The 25,150-nt window shown below is 40.9% G+C and overlaps 1 protein-coding gene across 17 annotated transcripts in view; it reads left to right on the top strand.

Moving 5' to 3' along the window:
- The window catches only part of LOC145664248 (DNA replication licensing factor MCM5-like), a 114,123-nt gene that overhangs the window by 42,612 nt on the left and 46,361 nt on the right, over positions 1–25,150 (top strand). For 4 of the 17 annotated variants that reach the window (XM_081730746.1, XM_081730744.1, XM_081730743.1 and 1 more), the window contains exon 1: positions 13,550–13,794. The exons of 1 other annotated variant lie outside the window; for it this stretch is intronic. The gene's annotated coding sequence lies outside the window, so the exon portion shown is untranslated. 12 more of the 17 variants (XR_014127339.1, XR_014127341.1, XM_081730749.1 and 9 more) reach the window with 12 other exon arrangements.

The following is a 25,150-nucleotide window of genomic DNA, read 5'->3' as shown; positions in this document are numbered from 1 at the left end:
ACCAGCAGACACTCAGGTATAGGAATATAGTGTTACATTTCAAACGGAAACTAGTCTTCTTGCTTAGTTTGTATTTGTGTTCCAATATTATTTTTTAAATATATTTTGTAAAGTTTATTTGCCTTTGTGTTTATTTGTCCATCCATTGCACATAATAACTGCATATTCTGTCTGACTATATATACTGATGGTAGTGACTGTACAGTGAATTTCGTACGAAGAAGATGGAAGTTTGTCACTTTTTGGTGAATACATTTCCACTTATTGATTTTTAACATGTTGGAAACTTATTTCTTTCTAGGTGGGAAATTTTGCAAGCTGTCGGGAAATTTCAGGGTTTTGAGCGGGAAGTCTGTTATTCTGAATCTGACATCCCAAATATGGGTTTTGTGTGTTTGGTGACACGAGTGAACTTTTGATTTCACTTCGACTGGATGTACACCTGTGTCAGGACTACAGCAGATTTCGAATGATTTCAAGTGACAGTTTTCTAGATTTATTGTATACTTGATTTGTGTAGTGTTCTTCACCTTTTATTTTCTACGTGTGTTGTGTATTAGTGCAAGGTTCTTTTTTTATTTTTTTCTCTTTCGTCGCTGCCAAATATGGGAGCCTCCTCAGACGGACACGTGCTTCGATCCACTAATATGGATACTTCTTCATCTACTAATTCTTCCAATTCTCATATATCAAATGTGCCCTATGCACATACTAACAATAACAGCTATAAAACTCATCATCTAGGACCTTACGTCGTCCACGTGTCCTCCACATCTGCTTTGAGCAAACAGCGTCCTATGAAACTAAGTAGACTCTTATTCAATAATAATCTAACAGATGTAACTGATATTCGCACTCTTGGCCCTCATGGTTTAAAGGTCTTTTTTCGTACCGGCAAAACCGCCAACGATTTTCTTCAACATCCTTTATTGACGGCACGTAATTGGCGTGCTTACATTCCGAACTATGCCGTTTCTTGTCAGGGTATATTACGAGGAGTCGATCCGTCCTTAACGGACGATGACCTCATCACTGCGTTGCGCTGTAGCGCTCCAATTTTACATGTTCGACGCATGTTTTGTAAACGTTCTTCGTCTGATGATTCCTCAGTTCTCCCTACATCTGACTCTTCTTTACCTCCAACCTCCCATTCTCACCCTTCTGTTACGGATTTTACATCCTCTTCCATCCCTACCGGAACAATCGTAGTTACTTTCGACGCTAACACTCTCCCCTCCCATTGCACCCTTTTCTATTTTCACCTTCCCGTTGAAACATATATCTCGAGACTAATGCAATGTACTAACTGCTTATTTTAGGGCCATTTTAAGCAGGCCTGCCGTGGTAAACAATCTTGTGTTACGGGTAGGCCCTCTTCCTCCTCCTCTGCACCTCCCAAGTGCAAACACTGTGCTGGTGACCACGCGGCTACCTTCCCTCAGTGTCCTGAACGCCTCATACAAATTCAACTTAATACCCTGATGGCTACAGAACATCTATCCTATACCGATGCTAAACGACGCTATTTAACTACGACCCCTGCACAATGCTCCTTAAAGGGATATCCACCTCCCCATTCTACTTCGTCCTCTCTTGCCACTTCTAGCTTTACTCCGTCCTCTATCCCTACCTCTGCTTCGTTTTCATATTCAGCTGTTATCTCTCGGCCTTCCACTTCTCATTCTTCTTCCTCTTCTTCCGGTGTTAGAAAAAAGCGCTCTCTTAGTCCTCACTCTTCGCCTTCTCTTTCTGCCCGTCCCCCATCTTTTCCGACTGAACGATCCCCTTTAGCATTTTCTTCACTTCCCAGCACCGTCACAGCTTTTCAGATACTGTCACATGCGGCAGATCCTTTACCTTCTTTTTCCTCCTCTGTTTCTTCTATCCTTTCTATTTTAGAAAAATCTCAATATAAATTTTCTCCTCCTGACTATAAATCTTGCATTACCATACTCAAGCTATTACAATCACATTCACTATAGCATCATCTGGTTCACGCTTTTCTAATCTCCTACAATGGAACATGAAGAGTTCTCGCAGTAAAATGTATTCCTTACATCACCTCATATCTCTGTTCCATCCGTCTTTTCTCTTATTCCAAGAAACCTGGCTTACAGATTCCTACCGTTTTAATACCCCTTCCTACCATTGGCTTCATGATGTTCGCCCAGACGGTCGAGGGGGACACTCTCTCGGCATTCATAATACTTTACCTTACATTCTACACCCTCCTCCCATCCAATACTCAGAAGTCAATGTCAAATGGTCACCGTTAACTCTCTTACCCTGGTTAACTTTTATATTACTCCTCACGTTCACCTTCCTGATCATCTCTGGCTCTATCTTTTTAATTTCCTTTCCCCTCCCTGGATTTAGGCGATGACTTAAATTGTAACCACCCGTTCTGGGGGGCTCCTTTTTCCAACTCTGTATCACCGTTCTGGGGGGCCCTGCCCTGTATCACCTACTTCCCACCTTACCCTGTACTCTTCTGAATACCGGCACTCCTACACGTCTTCTCCGTCCCCGCGAACTTCCTACCGCTCTTGATCTTACCTTTTGTTCTCCTGCTTACTCTAACCAACTTACATGGACTGTTCCTTCCGACCCGTATGGCAGTGATCACTTCCCCATCATTTTACATAACTACTTCTTCTCCCTTTCCTTCCTTATCCCCTATAGGTCGCCCATATTCTACTAACCTCCATTGGTCCCTTTATTCTTCCTGCTTTGATCATTTCTCTCCCCCTCCCTCGAACAGTGACCCTCTCCATCTTTACCCTGCTTTCTCTCCTCGCCTTTCCCAGGCAGTATCACACTCCCACCCTGATCCCTCTCCCTCAATTCGTCCCTCTATTGTCCATTCTCCTTATCCTAAATGGTGGACTAGGGAATGTCAGCAATGGATTTTCCGACGGCGTCAAGCCCTTAAAACATACCTCGCCACTCGCTCCTATTCCAATTTCCTGGTATATCAACAAACCCAAGCCACTACGACCCGTATTTAACAAACCGGTCGTGACGCCTGGCGACAATTTTGTTCAAACCTAAGTTATGGTTCCTCTTTATCCTCCATTTGGAAATTTTACCGGTCCCTTCGTAACAAGACGTGTCGTCTTCCCTCTGGTGAATCTCTTTCCTCTCCCTGGCTGCATCAATTCCATTTCCAGTTAGCCCCATCCACGTGTCTCTTAACTCCTCTCTGGCTCTCTCCTCTTTATTCTCCAGAACCATCCATCCCATCTTCCTTTCACCATGTCTGAACTTTCTCTCATCTTATCCCGTCTACCCAACTCTTCATCTGGCAAAGATGGCATACATTACCGACACCTACAATATCTTCTTCCACTGTACCAGCACTTCCTACTCACCTTATTTGACACTGTATGATCTTCTGAACGAATTCCCCCTCGATGGAAAGACTATGTCATTATTCCCATCCTCAAACCCACAAAACTGATGTTTGGCTTGCTTTTTCCCCGTACCCAGTTTGTTTTTGCCATATTCATTGACCTTTCTCAGCCTTATGACTCTGTTCCCTTTTATGATCTCATGGATATACTTTGGCAACAAGGCACTTCTTCGAAATATCTCCGTATTATTTACAACCTACTGGTCCAACGTACCTTGTATCTTCGCCTCAGTTCCCAACTCTCTGAAGGTCGTACCACTTCCCAAGGTCTTCCTCAAGGTTCTGTATTATCTCCTCTTTTGTTCAATCTCTTTCTGGCCCCTATTCTTCGCCAAACCAGTAACACTGTACGGGTTCTTTCTTATTGTGATGATTTAGCCTTCTATATTGCTTCTCCCTCCCCTCAACTTGCTATACCCCAACTCATTTCAGCTCTCACCACATTCTCCACCTTGTGTTCTAAACATGGCTTAAGAATAAACTGGAACAAAACTTCCTTTCTAGTCTTTACTCGCAAACGCACTCCCGCTCTACCTTCCCTTACTTTTACCGGTATTACTCTTCCTCGCCGTTCCTCTGTTAAATACCTCGGAATTGTCTTAGACTCTTCTTTACGTTGGACCCTCCGTTATCACCTTCTACATCAAAAAACATCATCATTCTTACGTTTAATTCGTTCTATTTCCACTTCTACTTGGTCTACAGATTTCCGTGTTCTCCTCCTGTTATATAAACAGGTTTACTTACCTATTTTAACGTATGGTGGTTTTTTCGATCTCCTTCTTCTTCTTCTTCTAGAGTCTTTCAAAAATTCCAATCCCTTCAATATACTACTCTCTGCCGTACTCTTAGCCTTCCTTCCACCACTGCTGCTACTGCGCTTTATTCTGAGACCCGAGTTCCACCTTTAGCAATTCAGTTGAAACACCTCTCAGACAAATTCTGTCTTCAACGTTTCCAATTTACACAATTCTCTCTCCTCCCTAAACTCACTCTGCTCCGAGACCTTCATACAGGCCGCAAACGTTCTCCATATCTCGCATCTCTCCCTGTCATATACACCAGCTACCTAGATCTTGCACCACATCTGTTACACATCCAGCGCACGTATACACTCCCTTGCTACTTGCATGACTATCCAGTTTTTTCCCAGTCTTTTTCTATTATTTCCCCAATACCCTCCCGCCCACCTTTTCACTCCCGTATCTTACCAACATTGTTTTTCCTCATCCATTCCTCCTCTCCCTCAGCACACTGTTCATTTGTACTGCGATAGTTCTGGCCAGGGCTTGCATTTGGGATCAGCCTTTTACGATTCCTCTCTTCAGCAATGTTTTAGCTTTAAACTGCCCCATTATGTCTCTACCTTTCTCACTGAAGCTTATGCCTTGTTTGCGACTATTTTTCATTCCCTTCAGCATCGGTATACATCTATCTGTATCGCCACTGATTCTAAATATCTCCTACAATCTCTACAATCTTCCCCCTGGACTTCAAAATCCTCCTGGATTCTTAATGAAATCCGTCTTCTTCTGTACCGTCGGACTTCCCTCAACTATACTACTTGCTTAATTTGATCCAAAGGTCATGTCCACATCCTCGGGAATTCTCTAACTGACGCCGTAGCCTGTTTCGGAGCTCTACACGGCACTCCCATAGATCTTTCAGTCTCGCCTATTGACCTTCTTCCACGACTTATTAAACTTCATTATCAACGCTGGACTGCTTATAATGCTTCATGTACAAAGCCACGTTGGTACTGGCACCATCCTTGTCCTCTCCGCTCTCTATCTTGGTTCGTTCAACATACTTTCTCTTCCTCCTACCTCCATATTCTGCTGCGTAACAGACTTCACATTCTGTGTACTCCCCAACGCTTATATCTTCTTCGAAAACGTACTACTCCACTTTTTAACTGTGGTCTCGATACAGGCTCCATCGATCATCTCATTTTGTCTTTCCCTCTCTATCAACAATATTGGCCGCCATTTCTATATATTCTTCATAAATTTTTACGGTTCAGGTCCATTTAATGTAGATTCGTTCATTTTCACCTTATCCCCACCTGTTCTTAGTACCTATTATCTTTATTTACGAAGATCTATGTTATTTAGCATCTTATAAGCATCTCTAAAGATTCATCTCAAATCATCATCTGTTTCTTTTGATATCACCGTCTATAATTGCCGGGAGAGAGATCTCCGCTAAGGCAAGTTGCAACCGCTGAAGAAGAAGAAGGCATCCCAAATATTGTTCCCTGATAGTGAAGGCATCTACCAAGATTATGTGGTACTCTGTCACGCTGCAAAAACGGTGAAATCATGGTTTGAGGAGCATGACCAGGAGCTGTCACACCTCCCCTGGTGTTGGGAATAGGAGCTGGCAACATTGTGCCTTGTTTGCAGTTCAGCTGCTAGAAGAAGAAGAAGGACTAGAAAGTTGTGGCCGCATGGAGCTTGTAGAAGCTATTTTCTTGTGTTACGTTCTTTTGTGGAAATAAAAGTGAATAGCTGGAAATAAAAAGGTTTCATTCCTCTAAAGTGTAAATCTTTTGATTTCTAACATCTGGCGACTGTAACAGGACACAATAGACCATGGAGGAAATGAAAAAACAGCGTAAAATCTTGAGAGCAGCATTCACTAGGTTGCATACGAACTGTTCGGAACTGTGTAGCGCAGAACTTAAAAACGAAAGTGATATTAGTGGTACATTTCAAGTGTTAGAAGAGAAATACATGAAAATGAAGGAGATAGATGAGAAGATAATGACATCAGCAATAGAAGATAATTGGAGCAAGAAAGAGCTACTAGAAGAAACGGAGCAAGCAGATAAGTATTCTTTAAAATTCTACCAAATTAAAAACAAGGTTGAGGCTGCGTTGCATGCGTGTAAAACGAACAAGAGTAGTGGTAGCACGAGTAGTGAAAGAAACTTTAAACTTCCAGAAGTGGAAATTAAGAAATTTGATGGTAATTTGAAAAACTGGCTTCCGTTTTGGTCACAGTTTGTGCGCATAGACGAAGATAAACGGATTCCTAATGTAGACAAATTCCAATATCTCATTCAAGCTATTGTACCGAACACACGTGCACGTCAATTCGTAGAAAGTTTTCCCCTGTGTGAAGATAACTACCCGAAGGTTATTCAGGGTTTGAAAGCGCGTTTTGGACGTGACGATATGTTAGTAGAGGTATATGTTCGTGAACTTTTAAAGCTAGTGTTTCATAATCTAAGTAACAATGGTAATATAGAATTGATAGACCTGTATGACAAGTTGGAATCTCAACTTCGCGCTTTAAGTACTTTAGGTGTCACAACAGATAAATGTGCTGCCATGCTGTATCCCCTTGTGGAGTCATGCTTACCTGCTGAACTATTGCGTACGTGGCAGAGGGACAGTACAAACAGTGCAGACGCAACTTTAGAAAAACGTTTGGAAGACTTTATGTCATTTTTGCGGAAAGAAGTAGAAAATGAAGAAAGAATAGCTCTTGCAGTGTCCGGGTTTGATATACAAGACACCAGTAATGTGGGAAAGAAAAAGAAAGAACGCAGTAATCGTTCCGATTTTGTACCAACTGCCGCTGAATTAGTTAATTGTAAAAATAGTGCAAAGTGCATTTTTTGTGATCAATCGCACGCAAGTGAAAACTGTGTAAAAGCCTGTAATTGGACATACGAGGAAAAAATAAACATTTTGAAGGGAAAGGGATGCTGTTTTCGGTGCCTTAAGAATTCGCACAAGAGTTCAAAATGTTATGCTAAGTTGACTTGTAGTGCATGCAAGGGGCGTCACGTTAGTGTTATGTGTAGTGGCAGAAATAAATCTAAGAATGCGTCAAGTAACGGTGATAAACAGACTCATGTGAAGCATGTTATCGAAAACACACTGACAAACAATGAACATTCCGAAACATTTTTACAAACATTGGTAGTAAAAGTGAGAGGGCGGAATTCAGAAAAGAACGTCAGGGCGATTATAGACACTGGTTCACAGCGATCTTATATCTGTACTAGCTTAGCGCAGGAAATGAACTATGAAGTATTACGAAAAGAAACTGTAGCGCACGCTCTTTTTGGAGGTGTATTTTCAGAACCATGTGAACATGACTGTTTTCGAGTTAGGCTAACCAACCTCAATGGTGATTATGCATGTAATTTTGAAGCACTGAATCAGGATGTTATTTGTAATAGTGTTACATCAATCATAGATGGTCCTTGGTTATCAGAGTTACGGGAAATGGGTATAGAAATATCCGATAATCTACCTGGCCCAATCGCAATTTTAATAGGAGCGGACATTGCCGGTAAACTTTTCACAGGTAAGAGAATTGCTTTGAAAGTTGGCCTGATTGCTATGGAGACATTGCTCGGCTGGATTTTAATGGGAAAAATAAACAGGAAGGATTCTGTTAGGTTTTCTACAATGCAAGTCACAACGATGTTTTGCAAATCAACACCTGTTTCAGACTTGTGGAAACTGGATGTTTTAGGCATAACCGATCCAGCGGAAAAGAAAACGAAAATGGAGGCGCAACAGAAAGTAATGGAATATTTTAACCAGACAACGACCATTAACGCTGACGGGAGGTATGAAGTAAAAATGCCTTGGCTAATGGAACATCCACCTCTCCCCAACAACATAGATACCTGTAAAAGAAGACTGAAGAATGTAGTTGCTAGATTGAAGGCTGAAAACTACTACGAAATGTACGAGAAGGTTCTGAAAGAGTGGGAAGATGAAGACATCGTAGAGGAAGTTCCTGCGGAAGAGATAGAGAAGAAAGGCTACTACTTACCTCATCGTCATGTTAAGATGACTAGTAGTACGACGAAGATCCGTCCAGTATTCGATGCCTCAGCGAGAGAGAAAAATCATCCATCTTTAAATCAATGTTTAGAGAAAGGAATCAATTTGATAGAAATTATTCCAGCGATTCTGACACGTTTTAGATTGAACAAGTTGGGAGTTGTGTCTGACATAAAGAAGGCGTTTCTACAAATTTCCCTGTGTAAGAGTGACCGAGACTATTTACGATTTCTTTGGATAAATGGAGAAGGTGGTATAAAAATATATCGTCACAAAAGAGTAGTGTTTGGCGTGAGTTGCAGTCCTTTCCTGTTGGGAGCCGTAATAGAGCATCATCTTAGGCGAGCACTACAAAAGTGTAATGAGGGTCAGAGTAGTTATGCTAAGGAAGTCATTTTGAAGTTATTGAATAGTTTTTATGTAGATAATTGTGTCACTAGTGTCAAAAATGAAGATGAGCTTCGTCAGCTTAGAGAAGAAGCCACGAACTTAATGGCGGAAGCAAAATTCGAACTTCGAGGGTGGGAGCATACCTCTTTAGAAAACACACTAGAAGAGAATAGAGTTCCTGTACTTGGCCTACAATGGGAAACTGTTTCAGATGTGTTGGAATTACGACCAGAATGTTTTGAGGGTACAAAACCTGCGGTTGTCACGAAGAGAATAATTTTGTCATTTGCTAACAGAATATTTGATCCTATTGGTGTCACGTGTCCAGTAACGTTAAGCCCGAAAATTCTTTTACAACAAGTATGGTTATCGAAGGTAGATTGGGACGAAGCGGTACCAAAGGAAGTTGAGAAGAAATTCCTACAATGGATCAAAGAGTTGCCTCATTTAAAGAGATTTGTCTTTCCAAGATGGGCTGCTGGAGATTGTAAGAATTGGAGCCTACATGCATTCTGCGATGCTAGTGAGAGATCGTATGCTACGGCTGTCTTTCTCAGAACTGAAGAAAAAGGACAAGTGAAGGTGCAATTGATACAGGCGAAATGCAGGGTTGCTCCGATGAAGAAGTTAACCATTCCTCGACTGGAATTACTGGCAGCTACAATTGGTGCAAGGTTAGCTACTACAGTGAGAGAAACATTGGATGTTGAAGATGTACCAATTTATTTCTGGACAGATTCTACCACCGTTTTAGCATGGATTAAGCGGGATATGCCATGGAATACCTTTGTGTGGAATCGAATACAAGAAATAAGAAGATTAAGCAATTCAGGCAACGAGTGTTGGAGATTTGTTCCAGGAACCATGAATCCAGCTGATCTGCCCTCACGAGGATGTTCACCTGAACAGTTAGTTGCGTCAAAATGGTGGGAGGGTCCAGACTGGTTAAGACGACCAATAGAAGAGTGGCCGGAGCAGAAGTACACTTATCAAGAAGAAATAATCTCAGAAGAAAGAAGAAAAAACATTGTAATGATTAATGCCAAAGAAGAAAACCGTGATTGGTACTACCGCCGTTTTTCAAAATATGAACAGATAATTCGCATGGTTGGTTGGATCAAGAGATTCATCTTCAATTGTCGTAATGGAAAGAAGAGAAGACAAGGAGAATTATCGGTAGAAGAAGTGACAGCTGCTGAGAAAACAGTCCTTAAACTTGTTCAGAAAGAGTCATTCGACGGCGTAGAAGACCTAAAGTTGAAGTCACTATGCCCATTTGAAGACAAAGATCAGATCATTAGGCTGAAGACGAAAATTGTAGAGCTTTCAGATTCAGAAGTGTTTCGGTATCCTGTTGTATTACCAAACGCACATCCTGTGGTCAAGCGGTTGATTCATGACAAACATGTAGAATCTTGTCACGTTGGAGTGCAGGGTCTGATGAGTCTTCTCAGAGAAAGGTACTGGATTATAAGAGGAAGGCAAGGCGTTCGATCCGTTGTTAGAAGGTGTGTCGTCTGTAGAAGATACAACGCCAAGAAGATGGAGACCTGTCCCGTGGCCTTACCAGAAGATAGAGTTAAGGAATCAGCAATCTTTGAAGTCACAGGATTGGATATGGCGGGTCCAGTAATACTAAGAGATGGCAAGAAAGCATGGATTTGTATCTTCACATGTGCAGTGTATAGAGCGGTACATCTAGAATTAGTATCTGGATTGTCAACGGCCGATTTCCTTCAAGCGTTGCGGAGATTCGTCGCTAGAAGAGGACGTCCATCAGTAATCTACTGTGATAATGGTACCAATTTTGTCGGTGCAGAGAGCTTGTTAGACAAACTCGAGTGGGAGAAGATAGAAGCGTACACCACTACGAAGCGTATCAAATGGAAATTTATTCCTCCCACATCACCTTGGTGGGGCGGCTGGTGGGAGCGTCTGATTAGACTAATGAAACAGTTGTTGAGAAGAGTACTTGGAAGAGCTTCCCTGACTTATGAAGAATTTAACACAATTCTTTGTGACTGTGAAGCAGTTATAAATTCCCGTCCTTTGACATACGTTTCGGAAGAAAGTTCTGATTTTGTGCCTTTAACTCCTCTAATGTTCCTACAACAGAATGCTGAAATTGGAGTACCTGACATTGATGTCATAGAAGCGGGGAGTCTACGAAGAAGACTGAAATACATTCAGGATATACGGAAGATTTTACGCAGTAGGTTTCGAAAGGAATATTTGGGACAGTTGGTTCAACATTGGAGAACCAGAGTAAATTGTAAGAAGATAGAAGTAGGAGAGGTTGTTCTAGTGGGAAACGACAACTTAAAGCGGTTGGAATGGCCCCTAGCACGTGTTGTGGAACTTATACCTGGCCGTGATGGAAAAGTTCGTCTGGTGAGACTAAAGACCGGCGCGGGGATGATGGTGAGACCTCTTCAACGTATCTTCCCTTTGGAAATCAGGTCAGAAGAAGCTGTTGAACAGAATGTACTTAAGAGAAGACTGGTGGTACGAGAACCGAGAAGTGGAACTGATCAATGTGAAGGTGAAAAGGAATCTCAAATTATCACTACTAGAACTGGAAGAGCTGTGAAACCTCCCAAAAGATTGTCTCTTTTTACGTATTGTAATCCACAGTTTTAATGATGGGATGGTTGAGTCACTAGTTCCCTTACGTGACTCAAGGTGGGAGGATGTTGGGAATAGGAGCTGGCAACATTGTGCCTTGTTTGCAGTTCAGCTGCTAGAAGAAGAAGAAGGACTAGAAAGTTGTGGCCGCATGGAGCTTGTAGAAGCTATTTTCTTGTGTTACGTTCTTTTGTGGAAATAAAAGTGAATAGCTGGAAATAAAAAGGTTTCATTCCTCTAAAGTGTAAATCTTTTGATTTCTAACACCTGGGTTCCACAATCACCAGATCTGAACATCATTGCGCCATTGTGGTGTGAGTTAGGACGCGCCTTCATTGCTTCCGAATGCGATTGCGAATGCGAATTTCCCAGCACGTGTAAATAAATTGGAGTGCCTCGACTAGTTCCGAACTGCGAATTGCGAAAACCGACGAAAAGATGCGAATGCGAACGATCCCAACATGCTGGGATTGTTCGCAGCGTTGCCAATGTGTGTATAATTGCACAAAATGTGTGCAATTTTGGCCTGTTTGTGCATTTTGTGTGTAATGCCAATCTGTGTGCATTTTGTGTGTAATTGAGCACAATTAAAAAATTTGGTCCATGTTCCATTAAGGGGGTCCAAAACTACACTGGACCCCTTTAAGCTAAGCTAAGCTAACCTAACCAAACCAAACCTAACCTAACCTGACCTAACTTAACCTAACCTAACCTAATATAACGTTATATCATGTAATCAAACGAAAATCAATAGAAAGAAGTGGTGTCAAAGGCACTGGACCCCCTTAACGGAACATTGACCAAAAATTTGATCATTGATGACTTTTACGAAGTTCCTTTCATTCAAATATTCATTATTTCCACCATTTATTTTTCTGAAAATTGCCTTCTAAAAACTACGAGCTCCAACGCCTGACTCCAGGGCAGCGCAATAAAAACACAGAGAAAATAACAAGTTATTTATTATTGTTAATCTCTTGTTATTTTCTCTACAGTATGATAAAACCTATCTTGCTTCCTTGGTACCTAACTTCTTGTTTTTCAGAGGCGGGTGTCATGGCATCCCCAAGCAAGGACGCTTTGTTCAAGCAAGCAATGTGAATGAATGTTGACCCTCAATGTTGGCCAAAACATGAGGCGGAGGTGATAAGAAGTCTTGTCTTCTCACCACTTGGGAAGAAAATGCCATTTTGCAAACAGATGAACGAAGAGTGTCCGATGTCCAATTAAAAACATTAAGTACGTTGAAAGCAATGGTGCAGACTTTCCAAGATTTATGTGGATGCGTATCGATGGCGGGTCATATTAGCCTATATGTTTTCAGGGAAGTCTCGATATTTGATTGATTTACTTTTAGTTAAAATATTTTATGAACATTGTCATAAAGGCCTGTGCTGCGAGAAAGTAAAATATATCGGTACTATAAAGATAAATTGGGGCTTCCCTAGCTCAGTCGGTAACACGACTGATTTAAACGCAAGAGACACTGGTTCAAACCCGGGTTCAAGCTAAAAATCTTGTGGGTGCACCGCACCCACAAGATTGTCTACATGGGTGCCGGAGTCCTGGAGCACCCACGTAGTCGGCGAGCATGGTTGAAAGTAAAATGAAAGTGACAATGGGCGGGAAGGTTACGGTTTTACAATAATAATAATAAAATAATAATAATAATAAAATAATAATAATAATAATAATAATAATAATAGTAAATCATGCTCTGAATCCCTGAACAATGGCTGGTCAATGTACACTCATGTCCAAAATGATTGTCGCATATCTATAACGGTGGTGTTGTGGTGTGCGAATATAATTGGATAATAAACTCGCAAGGTACTTCTAGTACTGTTACTATGTGTATAATCGGGAAATGTGTATTTGTGCTAAATTTCATAGAAAAAAATAAATACGAAAATTAGGATGAGTACCGTACATCAAAATGTTGCTAAATGGACAAGAAAAGTTTTTTTCGTTATATTGTTCTTATTTGCAGATCTTTTGACATGAAATTTACCACATACATGTCTCTGCCTATTATACACATAGTAAGAGTGTTAAATGTACTACCCAGCGATATCATTATCCAAATATATTCGCAGAACAAGCCTGTTATAGATATGCGACAATCATTTTGGACATGAGTTTACGTATAGGTATGTACGTCATTAGAAATAATATACATATAGATAGGTAGTTATGTATTGTGTAATGTGTGCACTGTCTTCCAGCTTGTGTGTAAAATTGTGCAATTTGGACAGAAGGCGTGTGTAATTTTGCTTGCCGTGTCTGGCAACACTGATTGTTCGTCCGAATTCGTACGAATGGAGAGTCGTCTGCAGAGAAATTGAGCGCTACGTGAGAGAAAAAAAGTTTGTTTTCCGTGAAAGTAAACAACGTTGCGAGGTGTGGAGATATAAATAAAAATAAAAATGGATGTTGATGTTTTAATAAATTGTTTTGATAAATTTCCATTGTGGACCCAAACCAAACTCATCCAGATTACCACAAACTACACGTCGTGAACAAATTATGGGCAGGTGTAAGTGAAGAACTTGGAGTGTAAGTTATGTATAATTTTCTTTGTTTTCTCTTTAAAATATGAAGATTTAATTAATACACGAACCGCAACTTTTTATTTAGTTAATTTATTTTAAAGTGAAAATAGCGGTTACCACATAAACATAAGAACAGAAGCTACATTCACTCGATTTTGCACACAAAGGAAATTAATAGATATTATTATTATTATTATTATTGCTCTGAAAACTTTAAGATATGAATTTTCAATCAAAAATAGGTAATAGTATACAACGGGTCCTCTGCGCGTGGATACTTCCTTATTTCACATTGAAGGTTTGAAAGGTATATTGCAACATGATTCGCATTCACAAAACTTCGCGTTCGTAGTCGCATTCGGATGCAATGAAGGCTCGGCCTTAGAAAGGCGTGTTCGATCTCATTACCCTCCACCAGCATCCCTTACGGAACTGGAACATGGTTTGGAGGAACATTGGTACAAAATTCCACACATCACGATCAGGAGCTGTAAAGGCCTACGTCCATTTCACGTCGGATCCAAGCTGTCTTGGATGCAAAAGGAGGCCCCACACCATACTAGGTATGATTTTCACACTTCTGCAAACGTTTTAGATTTTTTTGTCCAAAACCACTTTGGCACCACATTTTAGAAGATTTGTAGATTAAAAAAAAAAAAAAAAAAAAAAAAAGCATCAAAACAGATGCAAGGTATTTTTCGGGAACAAGGAATACATTTCGGAATAGTTTTGGATTTGGGGGATCAAAATCAAGTAAAAAGCAACGTTTACAGGGGAAATGAAGGTGGTGGTGTATTTTTGGCGCATCACGTCGTGGAAGATTTATAGGCTAAATGGAATACTTTGTATGAAAAGATATATTCATAAGGAACATATTTCTGCAGGCGACTAAATTTTAAACAAAGTAATACAGCTGTATTTCAGGTTTACAAGTGTAGAGTTAGTAGTGTAAAATCATTATAAGTTCTTTACGGTGGAGAAAATAAGAGAGTGCATATTATGGAAGATGACTATTAGATGTCATTTACCGCCGGCGGTGTAGGCCTATCTCTACACAGTGCACAGATTGTATTTTATGTTTACATGTAAAACGTTAGTAGTGTAAAGCCATGACAAATGGTATAGAAACTCACATATTTGCCAAAGTTCACTTCCTTTTCACTGTCCTAGCTTACGCTTATTCCCGACATCGCTGACGCGCCTGTTCCCTTCAGACGCACTGACACACGGGCCCACGTGCTTCGCTCTGCCCTGACTCTTAGCATTCGTGCTTTTTAGTGGTCACCTAACACAGGTTACTTTATGCTTTTGTGCATGGTAGTTCTTATGCCGTACATCTGGAAACCGTATTTGTACGTAAATCGGAAAAGAATTGTAATTTTTCAACAATTATGTCTGGTGGCCCCCTTGAATTTTCTCAATGCCAAGTGAGATAATTTCATGTCGCCCACAGCAAATATTTCAGGAGACAATAAGAAGTAAATAAGTGAAAGAATTACGTTTTTTCAATAGTTATTTGAGTGGAGCGCCAAACCACACTTGCACGGAAATTATTTGATCGTACGGAAATGTAGTTAAGTGAAAGTAAGTAGTAAGTTAACCTAACCTAAACAAAAAACACAGAAAATTAGCGAGAAAGCGACTTGTACAAACCGTAAAGGTAAATACTTACATAACCTAAACCAATAATAAATAGATAAATAAAACGAGAAAGTACGAATTTTAACCAAAAAATTTGGCCCTCCAAATCCAAAATTATTCCTAAATTTCTGAAAGCAGTAGTATTAACCTAAATACAAAGGAATGCAGCTGTATTTTCGGTTGCTATTAGTCGAGCTTACAGTCAGGGTTTGAAAAAACCCGGGCTTTTTTGAAAAAGCCCAACCCACCTGGGCCCATATGGGTTTTTTCGGGTTTAATTGGGTTTTTTCGGGTTTAATCGGGTTTTTTCGAAATATTTCAATGTCTTTGGGGTAAAAGTGCTAAAATTTGATTTATATTTCAAGATTGTCATTGTCACAACTTGCAAAAATTTTCTGCTCGCTGCTGTTTTGAAAAAAATGGCCGCCATTTTGAAGTTTTACACTCAATCGCCGAGAAAATCTATACAGCAAATTTAGCATATCCCGTGCTTCCACCGTCAAAATTTCAACTTAAAAGACTGAAAATTGCGTTTCGTAGCGTGGATACTCGCTGGTTTGAAAAAATGGCCGCCATTTTGATATTTTACGTTGGTATGCCGCCAAAATTTATACAAGAAATTTACAGTGTCTCGTGCTTGTACTCTGAAAATTTTAACTTAAAAGGCCAAAAGTTGTACCCTGTAGTGTGTGTAGTAGAGGCAGACAAACGAGTTGAGTTGATTTTGTGTTTAACGTCCGTTTCAGCAGCGAGGCTATATGAGACGGGACCTACTGACTAACGTGGAATCCGAACCACATGAGCTCCCTCTTGGAAGCAAACCCGGGTCCCACGCCGAAGACGCGGCAGACAAACGAACAAATGTAGATCAAGTCATCCAGAAGCCTGACTGACGTTCGCCAAATATGAATACCAAAATGGGTCTATTTAAAACAAAGATACAATTCATGTTGTATGAAATAAATAAATGTTTTAAAATATATCTAAACCTGCCATATTTTCTCCATGAGAATACGGGACACCTCACATCCCCCCCCCCCAGCCAACTTTCCAACACAATGCAATGAACTGTAGTCTGGTTATGAACAAAAGTATAATAGACCGCGGTGGCTCAGTGGTAGAGCGTTCACCTCTAGTGCATGGGGTTCTTAGTTCGATCCTAGCTCGCGCCAAGTGAGCTTTGTGGTGGACAAACACCTTGTGTGTGGGTTTTCTCGGGATTCTCACGTTTCCTCCCACTTTCTTCGTTCCGTCATTTCATTCATTTCTCATCATCACCGTCACCTTGAACATAGCAAGCATAACCGTGAGACTAAAAGATTTCATTTTATTTATTTTTTTTTTTCAAGAATATAATAGCCGAAAGTTCACTAAGGAGCAGCTGCTTTTCTCTGTTCGTACCCTGCAATTAATTGTACAGACTGAAGATGCTTAAAAACTTAAGATGTGCTATAAGAATGCTTTATAGGAAAACAATATGCAAATTATTTAAATCAGTGGTACAATCCACCTTCAATATTTTTCGCGCGTTTAGCAATATTTATTTACATGGCTGTATCTGCCAAAATTACGTTCGTCAGTTTAATCTGATGAAAAGCTGATTTTTATCATTGTGTCGTGTGTAACTGTCAGGACCAGATTTACATTTTTCTAAGACCTGGACCAAAGCACAATTCTGTGCCCCTAGCCTCTGAAAAAAATTATAATTTTTGTTAACTTATCTAATGTGTTGCTGAAGAAAAGGCTAGTCATCTTCCCTTTTTTTGTAAATGTAGAAACACTCAAAGCCATCTCTTTTTTTATACATATATGTTTCGGAGAGCATCCGAACTTTCATCAAGTGCAATGGAAAAAGTAGCATTGCAAATTTCGCTCGCTATCAAGTCGAACAGGATGGTGTAATAACTCCCTCGAAACTGTTGCATGCAACAGCGTACTTTTCATTCACTAATTACAGGATTCCCAGCCAATGTCAGAATTTTTTGTTTCACTTTTCGAATAAGCTGATACTGATATCAGAAATGGAACGGAGTTAAAATACAGGACATTTCCTTGTCCCGACTGAATTTACGGGGACGCGGAACACTCGGGCCCAAAAGCGGGACTGTCCCGTCTTTTATGGGACGTATGGCAGGCTTAAGCGTAAAATAGTTTTATTGTTGAAGTATTAATTTCCGATCCTTCTGCGTTTAATTCGGGAATTTCCCGAACACTTCTTTCACGGCGTGTACATAAAATCTTCCACTAGTACGGAAATTTGAACTCAGCACTTGAAATAGTAAGCGTTACATAGTCTTCGGAACCCCGAGCATTAAGCTTCTTAAATTTGACAAGAGTTTTTACGCTATTGCTGGTGTTGATTCTACAGAATGCTTATTTGAAGAGTAGCAACAAATAACGGAACTAAACTGTTATTGTTGGAAAACCAAATTTTAGTTGAAGAAACTTCTGTTTTACATCAAAGGTAAGAAATAATACTAATAGTTTTACTAATGTATTTACATATGTACTATTAGTACCGGCACCTATGACCTTAAACCCGTCAAACGTATGAGTGATAATGTCCTTCGGTATCACCAAGTCGACGAGCACTTTATTAAGGGAAAATATTTTCTAAAATACAAAATTGCTTATTTTACTTCAAAGCATAATCCATACATTAATTTGTTGTATAACTATCTCAAGCTAAGGTAAGTTTAAAAAAAAATATTTAGTGCACTCAGAACTTTATAAAGGTCTTATGTTGAATGTTGTTGTATACCTTAACGTGAAAGCCTCTAATTCGCCCAAGGAAAATCTAAAATCTGATAAAAATCACTTACAATGTGATCACCTTAGTTGTACCAATAATATACTAACAAATAGGTCAAAAACCCAGGTGGGTTTTAAAGTGGGTTTTTTCAGGTGGGTCCAACCCGAAAAAACCCACCGGGTTTTTTCGGGCTGGGTCCACTTGGGCAAACCCTGCTTACAGTTATACCAAATTTTTACATTGCTTATATTTATAGGTTAGGTTAAATCTTTCAGGTTGGTTCTACAAAATTTTGAGATATTTCTTACATTTTTAGGCGTGCATTCTTTGCAAACGTCCAATGTGTACGAACAGAAAATTCCCACCGTCTATTACTCATGTATTCTGCCTGGGTCGCGGTGGCTCAATGGTAGAGCGTTCACCTCTGGTGCTTGAGGTCCCGGGTTCGATCCCAGCCCCAGCCAAGTGAATTTTGTGGTGGACAAACACCGTGTGCGTGGGCTTCCTCGGGATTCTCCCGCTTCCTCCCACTTTCTTCATTCCACCATTTCGTTCATTACTCATCATCACCGTCTCCTTAAGCCTCACCGGCATAAACGTGGGCCGTAAAACTCAGATTTCATTTCATTTTTCTTGTATTCTGCCGCCTTCCGCTTCAGTAAATAGTTACGTTACTTACATTCACACTCTCAATCGTTCACGGAAAATATTTCACATCGTATTTTACCTATACAGTGTGTTTCAAAACAATACCGACAGCGTTTGGGAAGTGATTCCTGATATCAAGATAAGAGAAAAATATAGACCAACCTAGGTGCACAACTGCTTCCTTTCGGAGTTATAGCCTGCCGAATATATGGAAAATGATCTTTAAAGGCCCACAGCTCCATGGGACCTGCCGTAGTCAGGTCAAGACTTCACTTAGGAACTAATATGTGCGCTTTCCAAAATTAAAGATTCTGAAACTTGCATATTTGGATAGGGCACATGCTAGTTCCTAAGTGAAGTCTTGACCCGACAACGGTAGGTCCCATAGTTTTGGAGCTATGGACCTTTAAATTTCATGTTTTCGACAGCCTATAACTCCAAAAGAAACCATCTCCAGGTTGGTGTATACTTTTTGTCTTATATTGATGGCAGAAATCACGTCCCAAAGGTCGGTGTTGCTTGAAACACCCTGTATATTTTCTATTTGGCAGAATCGTCTGCTTGAGGTAACGCTTTCGGTGTACAAGGGTAGGGTTACTAGTTTAAAAGTGTTTTACGACAAATAAAATAAGTAACTGCATATGAAAGTTGACTTTTAGATGTTATTTTCCACAAGCTGTGTATTTCTGCACAGTGTACACAAGCTGTATCTTATGTTTACAAATAGAACGTTACTAATATGAAATGGTTAAAACTCCTGTCATTTCCAAAAAGCATATCTTTTCACTACCCTTACGTACGGGTATACTCACGATCGTTGAAGCGCCTACTCCAATTGGACGCACCCCGCACTCGGGCCCATCAGCTTCACCCTTTCCTAACTTAGCATTCGTGCTTTTTAGTGGCCAACTAGCGCTAATTGGTTTGTTTTTTGCACTGTAGCATAAAAACTACACGTCTTTAATACTAATTATGAACGAGAAAATACTTCGACAGACGTAACAGTTACAGTAATAAGATTCAATGTTCCGATGGCACATTGAATAAGTAATAAAATTCAATGTTCCGATTTACTACTCCAATTACAAGTGATTTGTGTACGTGAAATCCCACGGTTAACAAATCACAATAATCAGAGTAGTAAATCGGAATTATCTGAAACTACGAGGTGTGTTCCACTTTCTTTTTTTTCTTCTTTCAGTGTCCACTGTTGAGCTCGTCATTACAGTTGATAGGAAGTAGTAGTTGAGTCTTCCGTCAGGTGAAAGAACAAGACAGAGAAGTGTGATCCCTGGAAACTACAGAACATTTCACCAACAGCTGTAAGTATGTGAGCGGACAACATGGAAGGTGATCAGTAAAGACAGCGCTGGACAACGTGGTTTGTGTGGAAAGAGGATGTAGAAACTGCGGAAATTCACAGGCGATTGGTGGCAGTGTGCGGAGAGTTGAGTTGAGTTGATTTTAGTTTAGCGTCCCTTTCAGCAGCGAGGTTATATGAGACGTGGACCTACTGATTAACGTGGAATCCGAACCACCTGAGCTCCCGCCGGGAATCGAACCCAGGTCTCCCACGCCAAAGGCGCGTACGCTAACCGCTTAGCCACGAGGGAGCTCGGCAGTGTGCGGAGAGTGCGCGCCGTCACGCAAACCATGTTCAACTGGGTGGGCGGCTGTAAAGTGGCCGCACATCAACGGAGAAGGGATCCAGTTCGGAAAGGAAAGTGACTATGACAACACCAGTGAACATTCAAGAGTGGAGTGCCTTATTCAGAACAAAGGTTCCACACCTTACACGGAACTGGAGGCGACCACAAGGTACATGAGCAGTGATCTTCTGCAACACTATAACCAGGATCCAGAAGGCTGCAGGTCCAAACTCGTTACTGGCGACCAGACTTGGTTGCACTACCATGAGCCATACGCCAAACTCCAAACAATGCAGTTCAAGCATAAAGGCAGCCCCGCGCCAAAGAAGTTCCGTACACAGCCCTCCGTAGGCAAACGCATGGCCACAGTCTTCTGGAACAAGGATGGAATCATCCTTATTGACTGGCTGGAACCCGGGAACCATTAACAGCGAGTGTGCAATTCAGAGAAAACGACCAGGAAAATGATAGAAATGTATGCTCTTGTAACACTACAACGCTCGTCCCCACACGCCGACCACGATTGCCATTAATGAGCTGGGATTGCAAGTGCTACCACACCCACTGTATTCTCCTGACTTGGCCCCTTCTGATTACCACCTATTCGGGGCATTGAAGAAACCGCTGCGTGGACATCATTTCGCTGACTTCCTGGAACTGCAAAACGCTGTCCGGACATGGGTGCGACAGGCTCCGAAAAAGTTGTTCGCAGAGAGCATAGAGAAGTTACCACATCGGTGGCGCAAGTGTGTAGTTCTTAAGGAGACTATGTGAGAAAGTAGCTATATCTGCTGAGACATGAAGTGTAATCAATATGGAACACCCCTCGTATAATGAAATATTAACCAGTGTGAGTATAGAATATGGATGTCCTCCCCAAAATATATTCATTTTAAAACAGTTGAAATGAAAAATAGAAATATGCCTACCTTTACAATAAGTGTAATATTGGAAGGAAATAGTTTACTATTCAGTCTGTTGTTTACAAGATATAACAGTGTCGTAACCATTACCTTAAAACAAACTTAATTCAATAACAACAATAATATTGCATTATTTGCTAAGTAAGATTTGGTTAAATGATTGTTCGTCGGAAAACACTCATCATGCTGTGCTATTTCATTTATTTACACGTTTATATTTGCAATTAGTTCCTAATATATTGAATACATGCGAAGAATTGGGTTTAAGTTAGCCGTCATAGCTACTGGCGTGTCGAAAAGACACTATTTTATGAAGAGTCCACTACCATTTTTGACGTTTATCAGATACATGTTCTCTCGGCTTAAATTGCCCCAGTACTCCTCAAACTGTTCAGTGTTGGGCAAAATCAATTGAAATCAATTGCAATTGATCAATCAATTGAAAGTAATTGCTCTGAAAATCAATTGCAATTGATTTCAATTGCAATTGATTTCAATTTGTAATTGACAATTAATTTCAATTGCAATTGAATTCAATCATAAAATTGGCAATTAAATTTTCGTCAATTGTTAATTGTTAATTGGTCAGCAGGCAATTGAAACTTTTAATTGTTAATTGTCAATTGCAAAGGGTGCAATTGAAACATTCAATTGTTAATTGCAATTGACAATTGAAACTTGTAATTGTTAATTGTAATTGTTAATTGCAATTGAAATCAGCAATTAAAACTGAAGATAAGAAGATGTGTATATTGTATTGTCCACTTGTTACTGTTTTACATATTTCAAATAATGTACTTATAAAAAATGCTGGATACCTACCATCCCTTTCCCCCCCTGGGAAGAAAACCGTGAAACTAAGTATTTTTTAAATATATTATGTTTATGGTTCTATCCCCCTCGAAAGAACTCTATATGCCCGTCATGCATACAATAGGAATGAGCACGAGCGAGTTTTCTTTAAAACTCGACTCGACTCGAAGCAGACATCTTTGAGTTCGACTCGAGATCTCGGCTCGAAAAATTTCCCCCAACTCGACTCGAATTCGGATCGAGTTTCCAGTCGAGTCGAGCCAATTCGAGCTAAAGCCTTTGTGTACTTCCAAGTACTACTATCTTCAAGTATCCTACATAGACAATATAATTATCAATGATACTACTACTACTACTATAACACCGTGTACCTGTATAAACATGGAATATAGGCGGTTTGTATCGGAATACTAAAAATTAGTTAACTGTCGATCTCGGTAATCAAGAAATCTTCAGGAGGCAAGGACATCGGTCACGAGGTTCTTGGCTTAAGTTCAGGAGGAGCAAGTATTCGGGCTCGAGCCAAAAATTGTTAGAAGTTATGGGACTCCAGCGAAACATGTTTAAAACTGTTTGACCCGGGTTTAGGGTTGTCAACGACTCAAGCGTCTCACTCACAGCTCATTCACTTATCGAGCCGAACCGAGAAGTGAGCCGAGCTAACAGCTCATCCAACCGAGCCAGCTCAAGCCGAAGGCTCACACGAGCCGAACCGAACCGAGCTGATTGCTTACCCCAACCGAGCCGGTTCGAGCCATTGGCTCAGTTAAGCTAACTCGAACCCAGCCTATGGACTCGTTTCAACGGAGCTGGCTCGAGCCATTGGCTCCAATCGAGCCGAGTCGATAACTCGCCTTTACCGAGCCGGTTCAAGCCATTGTCTCAATTGAGCCCAGTCGATGGGTAATCCCAACCAAACCAGCTCAAGCTGTACGCTTAGTTGAACCGAGCCGGGCTGGTTGACATCACTATTCCGGTTGGGGTTCTACTTTGGCTAAAAAATTGGACCGTGCAGTTCTCAGCTTTGATGGTAAGAACTACAAAAGAATATATGAAATCTTTAGTTTTACGTCCCACGCTTATGCCAGTTAGGCTAAAGGAGACGGTGATGATGGGAAATGAATGAAATGAAGAAAGTGGGAGGAAACGGGAGAACCTCGAGAAAATCCACGAGCACGGTGTTTGTCCACCACAATGTCCAAACTGCGCGAGCTGGGATCGAACCAGGGACCTCAAGCACCGGAGGTGAACGTTCTACCACTGACCCACCGCGCCCCCTGGTAAGAACTACAGTATATATTTATATTGGTGCTCACGGCGTCATTAACTTGTTCCATCACCAACGAATTTCGAGGTACTTTGTTTTGCATCTTTTGTGCGTGTTTTGTGTCGCTTTGTGCGCCTATTCTCATATTTTGTGCATCACCGGAAGTGGGTCAAAATGGGCCTACAAATATGACGGAACAAATTATTGCTCTTCCGCCACCAATGAATTTCGAGGTCCTTTCCTTCACATTGTTTTGTGCCGTTTTGTGCGTCTACTTCCGTTTTGTGCGTCACCAGAAGTGGGTCAAAATGGGCTCCCAAGATGGGACGAAAATGACCAAGAGTTCCGCTACTATCGAATTTCGAGGTCGTTAATTTCACACCGCGTACCCTTTTGTGCGGCTATTTCGACGTTTTGTGCGTCACTGGAAGACGGTCAAAATGGGCCTCGAAGGTGGGACGAAAATGACCCACTTCTCCGTCACTACCGAATTTCATGGTCCTTCCTTTCGCATCGACTAGTGAATGTTTCGTACCGTTTCGTGCCCTTATTTCCACGTTTTGCGCGTCACCAGAAGTGTGTCAAAATGGGCCCCCAAAGTGTGACGAAAATGACTCACTCCTCCGCCACTACCGAATTTCGAGGTCCTTCATTTCGCATTGACTAGTGCCTGTTTTGTTACGTTTGTGCCCCTATTTCCACGTTTTGTTCGTCACTAGAAGTGTGTCAAGATGAGCCTCCAAGGTGTGACGAAAATGACCTACTGTTCCGACACTATCAAATTTTTAGATCGTTACTTTCGCATCGTTTAGTGCCTTTTCTTTTAATTTTCTGCGCCTATTTCTCGTCTTGTGCATCACCCGAGGTGAGTTAAACGGGGCTTTAAAGTGGGAGTTAAATGGCTCACTGTTCCGCCACTATCGAATTTCGGGGTTGGTTCTTTCGCATCGTTTAGTGTGTATTTTGTACCGTTCTGTTCGCCTACTTCCACGTTTTGAGCATCATCAGAAATGCGTCAAAATGGTCCATCAATGTGTGAGGAAATAGAGCCATTGTTCCGCCACTATCGAATTTGGAGGTCGTTTCTTTCGCATCGTATAGTGCTTGCTTTGTACTGTTTTGTGCTCCTATTTCCACTTTAGTGCGACAACGAAAATGGGTCAAAATGGCCTACAAGTATAGCGGAATAACTTAATGCTGTTCCGTCACCATCGAATGTCGAGGTCGTTTTCTTCACTTTTTTTTTTTTTTTGCATGATTTGTGTCGCTTTGTGCATCAGTGGGAGAGGGTCAAAATGGACCTTGAAAGTGGAATGGATATGTCTTTTTCTGCCATATTTGTAGGTCGTCTTTGACCCACTTTCGTTGGCCTACAAAACGTGAAAATATGCACAGAAACGGTAAAAACATGCACTAAACAATGCGAAAAAGCGACCTTGAAATTCGATACTGGTGGTAGAGTGGATCAGTTTTCTTTCCACATTGAATGCCCATTTTGACCCACTACCATTGATTCGCAAAACGTGGAAATAGGTTTACAAAACGGTAGAAAACACGCACAAGATGATGTGAAGGAAACGACCTCGAAATCGTTCCTGACGGAACAGCATTAACTTGTTCCACCATATTTGTAGGATAACATTGACCCATTTTCGGTGACGCAGAAA

The sequence above is a fragment of the Thermobia domestica genome, chromosome 11, assembly GCF_964235325.1.
Source record: "Thermobia domestica chromosome 11, izTheDome1.hap1.1, whole genome shotgun sequence".
In the NCBI taxonomy this organism is placed as follows: Eukaryota; Metazoa; Arthropoda; class Insecta; order Zygentoma; family Lepismatidae; genus Thermobia; species Thermobia domestica.
This window is presented reverse-complemented; position numbering and strand designations above follow the sequence as displayed.